General features: G+C 41.8%; 1 pseudogene; it reads right to left on the bottom strand.

The window, feature by feature from the left end:
* Positions 1–263: 263 nt before the first annotated feature.
* On the bottom strand, positions 264–6,149 carry LOC120845430 (annotated as a pseudogene).
* Between the last annotated feature and the right edge of the window lie 6,875 nt (positions 6,150–13,024).

Genomic DNA, 13,024 nt, shown 5'->3' with positions numbered 1-13,024 from the left:
ACTTGCAAGTGGTACCACTCACAAGTGGTTCCAGTTGGAAGCCACTTGCCAATGGTTCCAGTTGGAAGCCACTTGCAAATGGTTCCATTTGGAAACCACTTGCTAATGGTTCCAGTTAAAAACCACTTGCAAATGGTTCCAGTTGGAAACCACTTGCAAATGGTCCCATTTGGGAACAATCACACTTGCAAGTGGAATTAGAAAATTAGAGCAGGCTATGCACTCTTGAAATCAACCCTGAAATGAGGCAACGATAAAAGGAATGTTTGTCAGAATGTTTAATCAGCTCGCCTTGCGTACTCTCGCTTCTTAACGTTATGCATACTAGCTATTACTCCATTTTGTGTGCTTGTCAGTGGTCAGTCGCCTTCAGAGAGCGAGGTTATTAAAGAAATTTATTTATTATAACAAGCAGTACATACAGGTGTTTGTAATACTTGCTCCTTCGGAGCATTGGTAGGGGTAGGTATAGAAACCCAAAATAGAATGTAACAAAAGAAAATTACGCTGAACATTTATAACAAAATTCATCTTATGTATACAAACCTCACTCCTAGATCCACATAAACATGCACTTTTGACGATGTATAGGCAAGAACAAAACAAAATAAAACGAAAGTGCCATAAAAAACAGACAATGTGGTACAGCACAAAAATCAGATAGGCAAAACCATACAGACATCGACCTAGCACATTCTTATTAACAGTGAAAATGATTCTGGGGATGAACAATTCATGGCTACATATCCATAGCCCATTTTACCCGCTGATTATCTTAACAAAAAAAAAAATAAAATGAATGTTTCAGTCATTTCAACGTGAGTATTCCTTTAGTGAATTGTTATTAGTATTTCGCACAGAACAGGGATTAAAAAATTTATAACTCTAGAAATTTTAGGAAAATCACCGTTAAACAGGTTATGACACGCTAAAAATAAAATTTGAAGATAAAAATTGCCGAAGAACAGAGTAAATATCACCAGATGTGAAATTTGTTTCGTGAACAACGCGCTAGTTTTCGCGAAAAATATTATTTCATCTTGGGGTGCGCGGACACGCCTTTCCAGAGGCATTCCCACGTTTGAAGGGCTGGTGACGTAACCTGCGTGCCAGCGCACGTGACTGAGTGGCAAACGTGGCTCTGGCAGTTCTCCTACTTCAGCTTTCATCCAACTTGTTTCCCTCCTGATTTAGCGTATGGACCCTCCGGTTTCGTTCAGATCGTCGGTCTGTTTTACATCTTGTGTTTCTGACAACTTCAACCCTCCGGACAATACCGATTAACGCTGAGGGCGATTGCGGGCAGAGCGTAAGAGCAGATAGAGTGAGCGCAATGAGTGGGCAAGCGTGAGCGCCATGATATGGCAACATGGCGTCAAAATTTTCCAGTGTTGCCTTATCACCAGATGAAAAAGGCCGACATTAAAAAATTGGTTTTTACAATAACTAGCGCTCTGAAATTCACGAAACTTGGTGTGTATGCTATATGACACATGGGGACTTCATATTGAGAATAATCTGCCTCATGAATTTTCGTGGCATAACCCCTTTAACGTGAATTTTTTTTATTCCGTTAGTTCTCCATCTATAGTTAAAACTCCATGGCCAGAGCACGGCGCTTAAATTGCTTCCTAACGTCCTGTATCTTCTCGGACAGTACGGTGGACAGGTTGGCTAGGGTTTCAGAGACATCGATCTTCTTCAACAACCCCCAATGGCTGACCGTTTCTGGAAAGTAGTAGGGTCACATTAAATTTTAAAATGGAAGGAGACATGTTTAAAATTTTACCTACCAATGACGAGGCGGACTTTCTCTGGGGTGAGCTCCTTTCGTGCCTCGGCATTAGGGTCTTTTCGGTCTTTGGGGGCCACCTTCCCACTGAAGCTTCGCTCTGCGAGTCCTTCTGAGCCCCATAGGGCCTGTGCAGTCTACTTTGCTGCCACTTTAGGCTTGACAGCCTTAGGATTAAATATTTTGTTTGCTTGCTCCACACTAATAGTGGCACCTCTTTTCAAGTGAAACTGCAAGGGAAATAACATTCAGGCACCGTCTGACAAGCACACCAATGTAAAGCTTACCCTGCCATTGCCACAGTCGCTAAATGGAGCTGCTCCAGGACTGCACCCTAACGTGGAAGAAAACAATTTAGCCTTGCTCTATACAATAAAGACTCTATCCAAGGAACTTATAAAAGGTTTGCTTGGAATTATTTTTTTCACTCGCTGCATTACAACACGTTTTTAGGTAAATTTTTATATGAGAAACATGCATTAGGATTGAAAAAATATGGTAATTTTAAGAAGTTGCAATGCAAAAATCTTTCTAGCATGTGAACACATCACTAAAAAGCCAAATGTACAAGATGAGATAAGCTTTATTTATTCTAGATGACCACAACACTGCTCGATTTAGGAATGGTGTTTGAGGCTGTTTGTTTCTTATTTTTCCTGGTCTTGGGTTTCATAATGATAGAGTTTGTTCACTTTCATGAATTACGAGGTGCCCCCCCTGTGAAAGTAGCATGTGAGAATATAAAACAGCTGCCATTTTTATGCAGTGTGCTAAACTCTCCATCACAACCTGCGCTTACCATGAGTAGGTGTAGGTCGCACGAAGTGCACTTGCGGAGAGCAGGTTTCGTCAACATTCATTGCTGGTGCCCGGTCGTTAGCAGCCCACACGCTCCGAGTAGCCACTAATGGTGATCTATGTGCAATATCTGGAATACACAACACATTCAATAATTATTTCATCAGTTTCTTCTAAGCTACCACTCTAGAGGGAAGACACATGTGGCACCTTGCCGCTTGGCAGCAACGCACTGATGCAGGAAGACCACACTGGCCAACGTTTTACGGCACGGCTAACCCAGCCCCATGGCACCCTTCTCGAGTAATGACGTGTAAAAGAAAAGTTGACATAATTCTTTTATTTTTTAAAGGAATGCTCTCAGTCACGATATTCACCACTCAGCATAAAACTGACCATTGCTGCATAAATGAGAGGCAAATAGCATTCAGAAATACTTATTATCCTGGTCACAGCAATGGTCAAAACGTCAGTCGCAGCTTCTGAACAATATCAGCTGAGCTGATTGCTATGCTTGACAAAATATTTCAGGGTGCAGTTGGCACTTGCCTTTCTAAAGATTAGATGTGATAAGAATACAGTACATTTGACGTGCTCAAGAAAAATTACGGAGACTAGTGATTCCCAGTATATTTAATTAGGCCTTTCTACACCACATGGCTCTTATGATAAAATAAGAAGCAGTAAATACTTCCTATGTTAGTTTTAACCTGTCAATGCCAGATGTCGTCTAGCAGTTTTCGCTGTCGACAGAAAATTGTTCACCTGATGCACGTTTCAAAGCTCCCACGACATATGTCCGAGCATAAAGAAACAGCAGGGCGGACACTCCTGCCACATATGCAGCCTCTGGTTCGTCTCCTTGACTTGTGCCGCTAAAAATAGGCCTGCAACCTATTCTCTGGGCTGCAAGAAAATCTTGCTTCTCAATGGCTTTTGCAATGTGCATTCCACTACTATTGTGGTTGTACTTTTACAAATAGATAAATTAATTTCTATTGACATCACACAAAAATGTTTTACCAGGTGATGGCAGTTCACTCGAAGCACATGAGGCAACTGGAGATGCACACTCCCTATGGTCCGCAGCTGCAAGATATGAGATGCAATGAACATTAGAGCTGTAAAATCATACTAATATTCTCTAGACAACTGTCGTAGCGTGGTCACCTATCATTAACATATGTATTTAAATTGACTTTGAACATGAGTTCTTTGAAGTGACCCTCACGCTGGAGTAAGAATTTCTTGGATAAACTTGCATCGGACACTCAAGATGGTAATTTCAGAGAGTGAGAGATTCGCCCAGCATATTACACTGATAGATGCTGCCGTGAAGGCACTCCATATGCAGCCAAGGCATCATCACCCCATGGAGCTACCTCATTGCCTTCGGTGTTTCTAGCATATTTTAAAAACATTGTCACTCACTTTAGCCATTCACCTCCTTGACAACCATATTTTTCTTGCTCTTATTTTAAAACCAAAACACAAGGCTACTGTATACATTACAGTTGCTAACAAATGCACACACACATTGAAAGTTATTCAATGGACCAATTTACCGAAGATGGGTTGGAGATTGCTCAATGCCTGGACCTTGTTGGCTACCTGGCCTTTGCTTGGTGGCTGGGTTTTGCTTTGTGGACTTTGCTGGGCTGTCTTCACTTGAGCCTCAATCAGGTCATGCACTAAAACATGGTATAATTACTTTGCACCTACATCACAGGATGTCAGCCACTGGTGGCGACCACGCAAGTGGTTAAGGAAACCACCATTTGCCATGGTTGTGAACGGGCCCAATGTTTATAACATGTTTATGGAAAGCGCCGTTGCTCAATACCCTGGCTGTGACTGTTGGATTGCCGAATTCGTAGTCTGGTTGCCATGAGACTTGCTTCTCGCCATGCCAATGATTGATAATTATTCGTTTAGAAGCTGACATGAAGTCAGCTTTGAATGATGTAGATTGCAAGTCTTTTAACTTGATGAAAGCTGGAATGAGAGTCTCTCCCCTGACCAGAGACGACAATTCATTGTTTTCCAGCAGTGAAATTGTCCGATGCTTGCATTAAGTTCCTAGCTGCCCATTGAGACACTTTATACAAGTGAAACTTGCATTGTCAACAAATTTGTCCTAGGTTCAGGTTGCACTGCACTTTCCCATATTTGGATACAGGTTCGCTTCGACAGCATCATCACATTCACATCTTTTATCTTTTTCATAGCGTGATTGCACAATGCCGTCAAATTGCTTGAGCACCATTACAGCAGCATCACCAACGATATACATATTTAAACTATTTATCAGTTTACAAGCTGAAAGTGATGTCAAAATGGCTGCAAAAAAGCTACCAGCAGCAGCTATGCTGCGCAGTAAGCATATATCACAGCACAGGACCATTAGAAAGAGAAAAAGCCCACTCGGACGCAAATTTGTCGTGCTCTCTAAGCAGATTCATAGCAGCTGTGGCTGTACTGTGTAACTACATACAATACAGATACCAAAAAGCACAGCTTTGCAGATTATCACCTTGTGTCACTTCGTTAAAGAGACTGCCCAAAGATGTTGCTAATTCTTACCACATGAGAGTAAACTAAAATTAAGCTTACCTGAGCGAAGCTTCTGATCAATGCATGCTTGTTGTGCCATGATTATATCGTGCATTTTTTCATTACCTTTGCGCTTGTCCTGGTAGTGCTGGCGCCAGTGCCGGGCATTTTGTTTGGCCAACACCAGTTGCGATTCGGCGACGACCCCTTCATCACTACCGCTGTCAGAGCTGGACTCTAGACGCGGTTTCTTGGTTCCCTGCAAAGAAATCATGCCTGAATAAACCAGAAACATCGAGTGGGATGGCGGTGAATTTCACAACGAAGTGCACACACCCTGACAGCGTCGACCGCCGTCTCGTTTTTTTTTCTGAAGGTCTGCAATTGGGCCTTCAGAATGCCTACGAAGGCTTTCGCCTTTGCAGCTTGCTGCTGCTCTTTCTGTTTCTGGAAAGTGGAGAGTAATTACTCATATATGGACGCTGATTACTACCACATTTAGATCCTATTTAAATACATACATTCTTCCCTTTCCGCGACGCGGTTGTCTGAGACATCGTTCCGTCCTCGTCTTCTTCGAACTCGGAAGCAGGAATTGGTATTTTGCGGACTCTTGCCACCTTCTGCTTCTCCCGGAGGCCTTCTTCCGTTTCTGCGAAATAAGACAGGGCTGGCTTGTATCTTTACTTTGCAAAGTTAAGCAACAAAACAGAAAAATGCATCACGCAAAAAGCTCCTACCTGCCATCATCAAAATCTGTGCCGGGTAGTACCCGGTGTTGGCTGCGCTACCGGGGTCGTTCCAAAACACGGAGTACACGGCCTTTGCGTCAAAGTCCTCCTCGTCGGCCGGGTGTAGGTATTTTACGCGACCTATTGGCACGATGTGCAGCTTATTGTCACGGTCATTCGGAAACCGAACAAGCGTCCACCGCGAGCCCTGAAGCTCAGGAAGTACTGGAAGGCCGCTGAGTGGCAGTGCTGGATTTTTTATTACTGCCTGCCATGCTTAAAGGGTGTGCTGCCAAAAGAGTTTTACAAGCATTTCAAACTCTTTGCTTCAGCATTGTATTTACTGTGCAAAACGCATGTAACGGTTGAGGATGTCGACATGAGCACATCAAAACTAACAGAGTTTGTTGTGATGACGGAGTGCCTCTATGGTGAGGCACAAATGACGTCGAATGTGCATACCCTCCTACACCTTCCCAAAGCAGTTCTCCTCCATGGCCCGTTATGGGCCCTGTCCTGCTTTGCTTATGAATCAAACATGGGCCATCTGCTCAAGCTTGTGTCATCATCAAATGGGGTACTATTTCAGATTCTGTCGCGGACCCTACTTCGCAACAGTTTTTTTGCAATAAGAAATAGGGCCTCCGACGAGGTCCAAGAGTACCTCACCGCAAAAAAGCGCCGAAACCAACATGGCCTTCAGCTTCTAGGTAAGCCGAGGCAGGTGCCTGAGCATGTCTGTGCACACTTTAGTGAGCTGACCTCGGAGAGTGTGAAAGTAGCTGTAGAGTATGACAGAGTGCACATAGATGGTCACACTGTGCACAGCACTCGGTACAGACTCCCATCAAAACGAGACTCGACTGCTTTGAGGCTAGGGGGTCAGTACGTGAGGGCAGTGAGGATTCTGTCTGTCACCGATGTGGATGGGGGCCAAAAGGTGTATGTCGTGTCAAAGGTCTACAATGTGACCGACTTTGGAGGTGTGAATCACCTGAAACTCGCTCAGAAGTGAGTTACAGAAAGGTTGCACGAGCTTCGTCAACCTTTTCATCCATGTATGTATTTAGACCTCAGTGTGAGTGTAATTTTTGCTCAACTTTGATAGGCATGAATGGTCGTAACTCTCCTAAGCAGGATCCTTCAGGACAGAATGAGCTGCTAAAGTGGCCATGCAATGCTTTTCAAACTTTTGCAGAATAATTTAGGAATGTGTTCCTTGGGTGTTGTAGTGCTTCCGGACACTAGTTTTCTTTCTCTAAACATAACTAAATCGAAGAGTAGTGCCTCTCAACCAGGGATGGGCAAAATACATGCAAATATGTATCGGAATACAAATACAAAATACTACGTCAAAAATGTATTTAATTACAAATCTGATTACATTTCCAAAAAACATTTAAGTACAAGATACAAATACAACCAAATGTATTTGGTCTCAAACGTGAAAACAGCGCAAAAAATTGAACAAAGGACAAGTGAAAGGAGTGCACGGACAAAGCGCTGTTTTTACGTTTGACGATGTTAAACCAACTAGCCCAACTTACCGCCTTGTATTTGGTCTCTTCCAAATACTTTTCCAAATACATTCCTCAAGATTTGCCTCAGCGACTTCTGGGCACCTGCAACGGGTTTCTGGGTATCTCATTTTAATTTTGCATTGCACACTTGGGAGTTAGTGTGCCAGGCTCTAGTAACGTAATAGAAATATAATCACTAAAAAAATGTAATCAGCTTGGACGTAATAGGTAAAAAAAGTACAGAGCTTCAAGCAGCTTTTTTTGTTAATTACATTTTGGTATAGACCAACAAAGAACCGAGACGACCAAGACGTGCAGCACTAGCTAGAGAATTTTTTATTGTTGAAACTCGTACCAGTACGAAAATCTGGACGACCCGCGCATTTAGAATGTTCCAGGCAAAAATATGGATGGAAATCCGGCTGGAAAGCATCACAAGTTGTCACAGGCACTTATTTAGCCAGTCTGCCTGTGAACGTCGGTTTCGTCACTATTCTTGCCCTGAACTAGCACCGTAATCACAAAGTCACTCAAAGCTTCTGCTTGATTGAAAGACACTCCATTCGGTGCAGAACATAGTTTTCTTCCTGCTCTGGACGGTGCCTTTAAAATAAGGCCGCAGGAGAAAAGGAAAAAAAGCCCCATGGCCGAATAAAGGATGGAGACTATATCTTACAACCAGATCCATAAAAGCAAGATGTATTTTCGCCCACAAAATTGTATTTCAATACAATTGTATTTGAAATACCCATGCTTTCGTATTTAAATACACACGTCAAATACATTGCCCAATTTGTAATTAAATACAAATGCCAAATACAGAAAGTATTTGAAATACTGCCCATCCCTGCTCTCAACTTTCACTCAGTTTTCCACATCTATATCTGCATTGACATCATAGCAACCCGTTACTGTCCGGTCATGTTCAGAGAATAGCCAGCACTTTGCTTCGCGATTAAAGCAGCAGAATTGCAGTGTTTCGAAGAAAGGCGTCATGTTTTTTCATAGTCTGGTTGTGGTAAATTAAACGAAAGAAAGTCATTGCGCGGACCCATCAACAGTTGTACAGTTCTCCGTTTTTGGTTTAACCAATAAAATTATGATATGTCCTCCTTGTGTGTTCTTTTGGTTTTCATTAAATTTAATAGTTTGTTTTGCGGGAGTGGGGATCTTGTGTAATGTAGTGTCACATTTCCGTATCAAGTATATTAAGGATCACCATATATTATGTAGGGTAAAGATTTAACAATGAATAATCCTTTAGGCTAAGCTGTCTTTTGAACGTAAGGTGCGGATTGTTTTTGCTGGTCAAAATCCACCATGCCTTTTGAACATATGAGGGTGGTTTTAAAGTCTGGAGAAGTAAATGATTAGACAAAGGCGTTTTAACCAATGGATATTGTGTGCTTTAAAACGTGGTACCAGTTTTTTGTTTTTTTTGGCTCCCACATTTAACTTAAGGATAAGGTTTGACCATCAGTACTTTACTGTGGCGGCTTCCCAAGTTTGAGCATGCAAGAGGGACTGCCCGGTTCAAAGCAGTTTTCGAACCCTAACTTGGGAGGCAAGGGGAACCAGTTGACTCAAAGTGGCTTCTGACCATACCCACTTGGGAGGCAAGTGGAACCACTTTGCTCAAAGTGGCATTCTGACCATACCACTTGGGAGGCAGGTGGAACCACTTGGCCCAAAGTGGTTTCTGAACATGACCACTTGGAAGGCAAGTGGAATCACTTGGCCCAAAGTAGTTTCTGACCATAACCACTTGGGAGGCAAGTGGAACCACTTGAGAGGCAGGTGGAACCACTTGCAGTCCCAACTGGAACCACTTGCACCTAAGTGATTTTCAACTGGAACCAGTTGCTGGCAAGTGGTACCACTTGTGACACAACTTTGGATTTTCACCTGGGTCATTTCTTTTTCCTTTTTTTCCCTTTTTCCAGACGTTCTTTTTTTCCCTTTTTCCCTCTTTTCTTTTTGTGGGGAGGAGTTGGTGGGGTGCGCCTCTCACTCATTTTAGGGCCTAATGCCTTCTTCTAGAGTTTCCGCCCTATCGGCCCAATGGGAGTCTCTATCTGGGCAGTTGGCTTCCCTTGTCTCTCGACCCTAATTCCCCTTTTCTTTTTTTTTTCTTCCCCTACTTGTCCCAATCCTAATTTCCGCGTTTTTAGATGCTGTTGCTTGTGAGTAAGGGAGTGCCAATAAGATTGCCGGGTAGGTGTCCCAAATAGTCTATTCGTGTTATAAATATGCTTTCTCAGTTATATTTGAATTGTATTTATAATGTTTGATTTACTTGATTTATAGTTTTGACAAGTTCTAAAATCTTGAATGCGTCTTGATGGCTTAATATTTGTGTTTTGTTTGATTCTGTGAGGCCTGTTGGGAAATATCTTAAGAATCTGTCTCTAAGGTTTTTTGAGATTGGGCAATTTTCTAGATAGTGATTAAAGTTTTTAGCTGTATTGCCGCATGCACAGTTTTCGTCTTGTGTTTTGTTAATTTTTTAAAGTAGAATGGAAATTTGCCGTGGTTTGTTAGTAGTTGTGTTTCGTAATGGCCAGCTGGGAAGTTAGTTGGAATGTTATGTGGTGAGGGTATCCATTTGTATTCGCCTCGAGATCAAACCGTGTCGCCACCCTGCGGCCGAAATCGGAAACGCGCGAAAGCGGGGATACCACCGTGCGTCGTCTGCTACGGGCGCACGCTCAGAAGCATTAATCTCGACGACGCAAGCCCGTTTCAAGCTGAGCTTGACATTCCTTATTAAATGTTTTATGTTTTTGTTGCCGTTTCTTCTTACCAAAGGTTCTGTTGTATCGTTTCCCGTGCGTTGAAGTTCAGCAAAGCGATTATTATTAAGTTGTAAGCTTCCATAATCTTAGTGTGTTGGTTTGTATGCAATCGCTGGTCCCACGTATTTTTGTTATCTCGCACAAACCGTGACTTTCATAAAGCATTGAATGTTGAGTGGGTCTGTGGTTTGGTTAGAAAATTAACCTGACTGATCGCTATCCTTTAATAGAGTAATCAATCAATCAATCTGTATGTTGATTTTTCGCCGGTCATATTGCGTGAAAGACGTTAAAACTGCACATTTTTTTCCTGGTTTTACTATGTCATAAATGGCATATTGCATTTCCATTCTAAACTTCACGTTGAGAGTCCTACATAAATATGAACACGGGAAGCCTTTCAAAATGAAGTATATTTTAAGTTATTATTTAAACAGTATAATCACCCTCGGTGAAATGACAAGCAAGCTGAAGTGGTTTACCGTGCAAGCCATTGTAACGAAAGAAATAAAGACGTCAAAAATATTAAAGCCGGCATTTTTTGCTCCTCGTTGACTTTCTCCAGCACTAGACTCCAATTAACCGGCAAAAAAAATTGCAATTAAAGCATTACTTGATTAATCTGAACGTTAATCGATGAGCTGCCCAGTCCCGATATACGTTCGGTGAGGGTGGACGGTGATCGGAAAGCCTCGTGAGGGTCGCTGGCCTTCATCAGTAAAAGAGTATCACTGCGGCCGATGCTGTCTGTGTCGTGGTGCGCCTCGTTTCTTGGGGTTGCAGAGTTTACTGCATTCGAATAGAAAATTACTTAGCCAGAAATTTATAGTATTAGCCTTTTGACATCCGCGGCCCTCACCAAGCAAATTGAAGCGGGTGAACCCACACTACCGAGAAAAGCATTTATTAACAGGAACATTGCAGCGTTGCCGCGGTTACACCGGTTTATTACAGCACGGCAGATATATTAGAGCAGTTTGTTTCACTTGTTTTAGTTGTCCTGCCAACCGAGCAGTTTGCAGATCTTAACTAGAAGAGGGCTCTCTCCTCATCGCAACGCAGTAGATTTGTTCAGACTCCAAACACTTACCCACACTATGGCACAGTAAAAGGGCACAGAAACTCAATAGCATGGTAATGTCCAATACAGCGCTAACTTATCTTCGTTTTAAATATTTATATTACTGCAAAAGCTAGAAGTTAAAAAAAAGCATAGAAGCTGCGATTTCACAGCCCACAGTACCACTATTATGTTATCTGGGTTGGAATTTATTGTTTTTTTTAATTGCCATGTTCATGAACCGATACAATTATTTTAAAAGAAACAAATATTTAACATAAATATTCCGGTCCAGCAGGAGACAGGCATCAGTCGTGGTGATCCATGCTTTCCAACGTCTGCCTAGAGCAGACGACGCACCCACAGAAGCGATTATATAAATTTAGGCCGCACGCTGGCAACACGATTCGATCTTCACTGAAGCACCGAACAGTACCGCATCCTTTTCCGCTAGAATTGTTTTCCCACCGATAGTATGCGACAAAATAAACGTAAGAATATACGCCGTCTCGCGCGCGAACGTGGAAAGCCTATGAGGCGGCCCTTCTCCTATCCCCGCTTTGATGATGACCGTAGCGCCACCTCTAGGTCGATCTCGAGGCCAATAGTGGGGAATTTCTGTCTTTTTCGTTCCATCGGGTGTTCCAAATCTCTATTAATTTGGAGTCAATTTCTTTTTTTATGTAGTTTTTAGGAAGTTTAATGTTGATTGGTGTCCCAATTTTCCTTGCTTCGTTTGCTAATTTGTCTGCGATATCATTACCTGATATATCAGTGTGACTTTTTATATGGTATAAAATTATTTCGTGTAGTTCTTTGATGTGTTTTATTGCTTTTTTTTTTTATAGACTATTGGGTTAGTATTGTATGCGTTCGCGATGGCCTGAAGGGATGATTGGCTGTCGGAGAATAGTGCGAATTTTGTTTTTTCGGGGTAGGTTGTAATTTTTGTTAATGCTGCTTTTATTGCTATTAGTTCAGCTTCAAATATTGTTGAGTGGGGCGGTAGTTTGATTTTTTCTAAGTGTTGTATTTTTTCTCGTTCGTCTAATATTATGTATGCAGCTCCTATTGTTTTTCCCGATACTGACCCGTCTGTATAGATTTGTAGTGTTTGGATTAACTCTATTTGTTTTATATTTTCGATCGGTTTAAAGGGGAAGGAGATGGTGTCTGCCGGATGAATTTTCTATATGTCTATTGAGTGTTGAATGGTTGTGTGTAGGTATTCTTTGTTATCGAAACTATAGTTTTTTTTTGTTTTGAAAAATTTCGAAGGTGGCTATTTCTTTCTTTAGTACTAAGTCTAGGGGTTTTAGATTTGTTAATATGTTTAAACTTGAGTTACTGACTGTTTTGTAGGCTTTTGATATTTTTAACATTGGGATTCTTTGTATTGACTTTAGTTTTCTAAGTAGGTGTGAATTGTTTGTCTCTTTCCAATAGAATGGTGCCGCATATGTGATTGATCTTTCAATAGATCTTACGTAGATTTCTCTAAATTGTGTTTGGTTAATTCCCCATTTGATTCCTGAGAAGGAGGCTAATCTTATGGTGTTTTGATATGTTTTTGCTTTGAGGTAGTTTAGATGAGGTATAAATGATAGGTTTCGGTCAATGATTATTCCTAGAATTTTTATTTCTTCGGTGAGCAAAGAGCCAATGGTGAATTGGCTCTTTGCTCTATCTGTGCCTTGGTTTTCCCGTTAATTACGAGTGTAATGTCGTCTGCAAATGCTTGTATATGTGTTCCTTCTGGGAAATTTTGTTCTAGT

Source organism: Ixodes scapularis, unplaced genomic scaffold, assembly GCF_016920785.2.
Source record: "Ixodes scapularis isolate PalLabHiFi unplaced genomic scaffold, ASM1692078v2 ptg001158l_1___fragment_5__unscaffolded, whole genome shotgun sequence".
Taxonomy (NCBI): domain Eukaryota; kingdom Metazoa; phylum Arthropoda; class Arachnida; order Ixodida; family Ixodidae; genus Ixodes; species Ixodes scapularis.
This window is presented reverse-complemented; position numbering and strand designations above follow the sequence as displayed.